This window comes from Equus asinus, chromosome 8, assembly GCF_041296235.1.
Source record: "Equus asinus isolate D_3611 breed Donkey chromosome 8, EquAss-T2T_v2, whole genome shotgun sequence".
Lineage (NCBI taxonomy): Eukaryota > Metazoa > Chordata > Mammalia > Perissodactyla > Equidae > Equus > Equus asinus.
In genome coordinates this window covers 65,929,861-65,937,036 of record NC_091797.1, presented here as the reverse complement: position 1 = coordinate 65,937,036, position 7,176 = coordinate 65,929,861, and positions in this window count along the sequence as shown.

The following is a 7,176-nucleotide window of genomic DNA, read 5'->3' as shown; positions in this document are numbered from 1 at the left end:
ATGACCAAAAACTTCCCAAATTTGATGAAAAACATCAAGATGCTCAATAGACCCAAGTGGAATAAACTAAAAGAGGTCAGCACCCAGAAACATCATAGTCAAACTGCTGAAAGACAAAGACAAAAGAATCTTGACAGCAGCAAGAGAAAATGACAGCATATACAAGTGATCTTCAATCAGGTTAAGAGCTGACTTTTGTCAGAAACCATAGAGGCCAGAGAACACTGGAATGGCACATTCAAAGTGCAGAAGGAAAAAGACTGGCAGCCAGGAATTCTATATCTGGTAAACTATACTTCAAAAATAAAAGAAAATAAGACATTCCAAGATAAACAAAAATTAAGAGAATGCATTGATAGCCAACCTTCCCTAAAAGAAACAGTAAAGGAAATCCATTTTTATGATGATCATACCTCAGTAAAGTGGTTTTAATAATCATGATAGTAATAATGGAAATCCTTCAGGTTGAAATGAAAGGATACCAGACAGTAACTCAAATCCATGTGAAGAAATAAAAAGCACCAGTACAGGTACATAGGTAAATGTAATATCTCCTACCTGATTTGAAAGACAATTGCATAAAGCAATAATTACAAAACTATGTTAATAGACTGATAATATATAGAGATATAATTTGTATAGTAATAAGAGCATAAAGGGTGGGTAGGAATAGAGCTATTTTGTAGCAAAGTTTTATGAACTATCAAAATTAAGTTGGTATTAATACAAAGTAGATTGTTTTAACTTAAGATGTTAATTGTAATCTCCAGGAAAACGTCTAAGAAAAAAACCAAAAAAAATACTAAGAGAAATAACAAGAGAATTAAAATGGTACACTAGAAAATATTGTTTAATATAAAATGAAACAGTAATAGTAGAATAGAGGGGGGGAAGGATATGACACATGGAGAACAAATAGTCAAATGACAGATATAAATCCTACTTCATCAATAATTATGTTAAATAAAACTGGATTAAATACTCCAATCAAGGGCCAACTCTGTGGCCTAGTTGTTAAGTTCACGTGCTCCACTTTGGAAGCCCATGGTTCATAGGTTCAGGTCCAGAATGTGGACCTACACACTGTTCATCAAGCCATGCTGTGGCAGCATCCCATATACAAAATAGAGGAAGACTGGCACAGATGTTAGCTCAGGGACAATCTTTCTAACAAAAATATACATATATTCTCCAATTAAAAGGCAGCTATTGACAGAATTAACTTTTCTTAAGAACTACGATCTAACTATCTACTGTCTACAAGGGACAAACTTTGGATTCAATGTTAGTTTGCATGGAAAAAGATATACCACGTAAACAGTAACCCAAAGAGAGCTGGATGGCTATACTAAGATTAGATAATATAGACCTGAAGACCAAAATTGTTACTAGCAACAGAGAAGGACATTTTTTAGATTATAAAAGAGTCGATCCATCAGGAAGACCAAAATTATAAACATATATGTGCCTAACAACAGAGCCCCATGAAGCAAAAACTTACAGAATTGAAAGAAGAAATAGACAATTCACAATAGTTGAAGAGTCCAATATCCCACTTCCAGTAATTACTAGAACAACTAGGCAGAAAATCAGCACAGAAATAGAAGACTTGAGGAACACTACGACCCAACTACACCTAACAAACATCTATAGAACACTCCAGCCAACTACAGCAAAATATACATTCTTCTCAGAGACACATAGAACATTCTCTAGGATAGACTGTATATTAAGTCATAAAACAAACCTCAGTTTATAAGGAGTGAAACCATACAAAATATGTTCTCTGGTCGCAATGGTATTAAATTAAAAATCAGTAACAGAAGGAAATTTGGGAAACACACAAATATGTGGAAATTAGACAATATACTCCTAAATAACCAATGCGTCAAAGAAGAAATCACAAGAGAAATTAGAAAATACTTTGAAATGAATGAAAATGAAGGCACAACATATCTAAACCTATGGGATGCAGCTAAAGCAGTGCTTGTAGCCAAATTTATATGTAACACCTACATGAGAAATGGGTGTGGTCACCATCAGGGAAGAACTTGAGAGTTACATCTATTTAATTGTACTTGCATGTCTCAAGACCATTTCAGAACTTTTCTGGTATAATTTTTAGGGTATCCACTATAGTTTATTAAGACACCTTCAATGACAATAGTTCTTTATATTTAGAGTTTTAAGGCAGTTTTTGAAAGCAGACATCATGTGGAGCCACATTCGTGAATAAAGTGAGGGGTGAGGCTAAACAATCCCACCATTGGCCAAAATGCTAGGTGGTAGTTAAAGAAGTGATACTGGTTTCCATAGAGGCATGTGCAGAACAGGCCAGGGGCAGGTCCTGAAGAATTCCAGACACGCTGGAAGTAAAGAAAACAAGACTGCAATAAATGCATAGCTATAGAGGATAATTATTTTAACCACAACAGTCATTCAAATGTGTATGTTTTAGGCACATTTCTAAAGTAAATATCCTCTATACCTCATTAATTACTTTACGCATCCCATTGTTTCCAGGTGGTTAACATTATATCTGTCTCTATGGCAGTGAAGGGACGTTGGAAATGGTAAGTAGGCAAGAACTGGCCTAGGAATTTGGTCCTTTAGGTCAAGTTTATATTGATTAAATGAACTTCTGTTTGATCTTAATCTGATTTTTCCATTGTTTTGACAATAGGCCATCTGCTCATAAGTCTAGGGATGTGTGTATATGTGCATACACATGTATACAAAATGTCGTAGACTACTTTTAAAGACAGAAAGTACGTGTGCCATATATACCCATCTAAGCCTAATTTTTTTTTTTGTTCCGCTACCTGCCTCTGTAGTATTACCACGTGATAACTACCAATAACTCATAAAAATGGCTATTAAGCTACTAAGCAATATAAGTTACTATACAAAGGCTAAGCAGAAGACACTGTTTACTGCTTAATGTGAGAACATGGAAACCTCATTTTGCCAATATAAACAAGATCTTCTCATATCCTATACTTTAAAGAGTATTATTTTGAAAATTACAAAGCCCCATTAGATTGAACTACAGGGACAATCATTATCTGATTTGTTCCTCTTGATGTTATTGGTAAAGTCCTGACATTGTGAAGTTCCTTAACCAAACATTGGCTGTTTTAAGAAGCATCTGGATGTTAATCCAACTTGGAAGATAGTGCAACCTAGAGCGAAAGGACTGCTGAGTGAGACAGAGGGAAAGTGAGAACTATAGCAGGGACAGCGATGAAAACGATGGAATCTGATGTGAGGGAGGTTAGCAGAGGTGGGCTTGGCAGAGTAGCAAATCCATGCTTCGCCTTGGAAAGCTGTGAGCTGCTGCACACGAGAAAAGCTGCTAAGTCAGTCATGGAATGATAAGATTTGGGACAAATAGGAAGATTTTCAGCGAAATAATTTTTTAAAAACTATTTTAAAACCATTTATAAATGCAGACCATACATTGTCTTTTGAAACCTTAGGAAAACTTCATAATGTTTTGAAATATAGAGTTCGATTTTATTAAACATATGGGTAAGTTTGAAATTATTCAGAATATTAAAAATAATTTGAAAATAATTAAAATTCAGAAATATCTCAGGTGTGCATCCAAGTTCTGGGCAATGTTAATATGGTATAAAAATTGCTAAAGAAATTTACAGTGAACAGGTGTGTGAAGTAATTGAGGGGGAAAAAAGTTCAGACATTAATTAGCAAGAATTATGAATATCTTTGTTGGATTGTTTTCTCTCAAGTTGACATATTTTTAAGCATATGTGTAGGCAAAATATTTTTTAAATTTTGAATACACATGGAAAATAAAGCCTTGCTTATTCATAATATTTTGTATTTTTGCCATTAATCACTTGAGGAGACATGAAAGGAAAACAAAAAAGGGTATAAACCAAAAGAAAAAGATGATGCTAAATAATTTTGGAAGTTTATTCAGTAAGTCTCACTAATTGTGTTGAAATGTTCTCATTCCAAATGCAGCAAAATAAGAATTCATGCCCACAAAGAATTTTTGTTCTTAGTGCCAAGTCGGTTCTGACTCTTAGCAACCTGGTGTGCAGCAGAGCAGAACCCTGCCCATTCTTTTTGAGCCATTCTCTCACCTTCCAGCACTATATGAGACAATGCTGCACTGCTGTTCATGGGGTTTTCCTGGCCGATTTTTTTGGAAATGGTGGTCAGTTCCTTCTTCCTATTCTATCTTAGTCTGGAAGCTCCACTGAAACTTGTCCACCATGGGGGACCCTGCTTGTATTTGAAATACTGGTGGCAGAGCTTTCAGCATCACAGAAATGTGCAGCCACCACAGCATGACAACTGACATGGTGGTATGGTTCCCTGACCACGAAACGAACCTGGGATGTGGCAGTGAGAGCATCAAATCTTAACCCCTAGACCACCAGGACTGGCATCTCAAAGAGTATCTCTGTTGAAACTTGCTGGAAAAAGAACGATTATGCCAAAAATAAGACCCCAAGTCCTGTACTCAAGGACTTACAATATGAAGTGAAGGCAGATCAAAAAAGCAAAAGGTGGGGCCAGCCCAGTGGTGCAGCGGTTAAGTTCGCCCATTCTGCTTTTCGGTGGCCTGGGATTCAGCGGTTCGGATCCTGGGTGCAGACATGGCACCGCTTGGCAAAAGCCGTGCTGTGGTAGGCATTCCACCTATAAAATAGAGGAAGATTGGCATGGATGTTAGCTCAGGGCCAGTCTTCCTCAGCAAAAAGAAGGATGATTGGCGGTAGTTAGCTCAGGGCTAATCTTCCTAAAAAAAAAAAAAAAATACATAAATAAAATAAAAATAAAATAAAAATTTTTAAAAAACCCAAAAGGTTAGAAAATAATGTCGAGCCAGCCCTGATGGCATAGTGGTTAAAGTTTGGCACTCTCATCACTTCGGTAGCCCAGGTTTGCTTCCCAGTCACAGAACACACCACCTGTCTGTCAGTTGCCATGCTGTGGCAGTGGATCACATAGAAGAACTTACAATTAGGATATACAACCATGCAGTGGGGCTTCAGGGAGAAAAAAAAAGGAAAATGTGGTTACTGCTATAAGAAAACCATATAGAGGATGTGGCAGAGATATACGACTTTGTCCTGGATTGGACAGGTGGAAAGAATGGTGGAATTTGGGCATTTATGACTTAGACAAGACTATCAAAAAACATTTTAGACTGAGAGAAGAGGATGTACAAATCTTCGGAATTATAGACAAGCCTGTTGTGCAGGCACTGCCAGAAGTCGTAGAGTATTATCATGACAAAAACCTCCAAGGTGGGAGAGGCTTTGAGAAAAACCTGGAAGGACTTGGGCAGAGTGGTAGTGAAAGCTTGAAGAGCCTTGAAGAGCATTTTATGAAATCCTAATGACGATCTTTGTTATACAGGGGCAGAAAGCTTAGCAACGACATCACCTACAATAATGGGGAAAGTAGAAAGCTTACCTAAGGAACTCTGTGATCTAGCTAAGGATATTTCCAGAGACTGTTGAAAGTACTTCTTCATTTCTTCTTGCTGCTTATAATAAAATATGAGAAGAGAGAAATAAACTAATGGAAGGACTTTGAAAAAAAAGAATTAAAAAACTCCAGCCTCTAGGGACAATAAATGATACTACAATTAAGAAATGGCTTCCAGTTAAAGATCAAATCCAGGGCACTCTGAAGAAAGCATGGCCTAATCATGAAGCCAAGATTCTAAAGTTCTTTATTAAGACCTCAGAAAATCCCAGACAGTACATCAGAGAATAATTCAGTCAAACAGTAGGGCTTCTAAGACATTTGAGGTGTTGGCCCTCAACAGGCTCAGCAGGAGTCCAAGGAAGGAAGAGTGTATCTCAAAGAGATTTGTGAGTGTGGTCTTTTTCTAATGGAGTCAACCCGAATAAAATTCACAGGTGACATATTAACTTTTTAAAAGATTCATACTGCCAGGTGCACCACCAGCTTGTACTGAAATGGACAGAGAGAGCACAAAGAGGAAAGAGGGCTTTGTATTCTCAATCTTCTACTGGAAGGAAGTAGGCTGAGAAATCTACACAGCTGCGTAAACAGACTATCTTTCATGGACAATGAAGAATGATTCAGAGGGTAAAACCAAGAACCCAGAGGGTGGAGCCAAGAGTCGTGGTGAACCATTCCTGGGAAGACGTATGTTAATGCTGTCAAGTCGATTCCAACTCCTAGCAACCCTGTACAGAGCAAAGTATAACCCCGCCCTGTCTTTCTGCACCGTCCTCTCACCTTACAGCACTATATCAGAAAATGCTCCACTGCTGTTTTGAGGGTTTTTATGGCCATTTTTTTTGGAAGTGGGCGGCTAGGTCCTACTTCTAGTCTGTCTTTGTCTGGAAGCTCCACTGAAACCTGTCCACCATGGGTGACATTACTGGTATTTGAAATATTGGTGGCATAGCTTTCAGCATCACAGCAACAAGTAGCCCCACAGTGTAACAACTGATAGACAGGTGGTGAGGTTCCCTGACCAGGAAATGAACCTGGGCTGTGGTGGAGAGAGCATTGGATCTTAGCCATTAGACCACCAGAAAAAGTAAGACTGAGTCATAAATAAGGAACTCCCAACACTTCCCTTGCTGAATTTCATTATTGCTATGGACCAGGGATTCTTGTATACTGTCTCTTTCTCCTCATTTTGAACAGGAAGGTTTTTGGTGGCTGTCCTATGCCTGTCCACCATTGTGTGTTAGGTGTGCAGTGGTGGGGAGGGATAACTTTTCTGTTCATTTACACGTCTTTGGACCAAGAAGAACTAGATTCAAGGAGATATACTTAAAGAGCCTCACCAAAGAAGACTCACCCACAACCAGACTCGATTTAGAAGATGAGATTCTTGACTTTGAGCTGATGATATAATGGAACAGGACTTTGAGGGGTATTTGGAATGGGTGAGTTTGTATTGTGTGTTGGAGGGATGTGCGTCTTCGGGGAGCCATAGGGTGGCTGATGGTCACTAGCCTCCTAAGTAGTCCACAGTGGTTCTCACCTCTTGTTATTCTTGTCTTGTGTAATCCCTTCTCACATTGAATAGGGCATTGAGGAAATTAGGGAGTGAGACGCTGCTGAGAAAAGGGCGTAAAACGGATTGAGATTACTATTTTACTCTCTCTTTGATTACTCACTCTGAGAAGCAGGCTGTCACATGAGCAG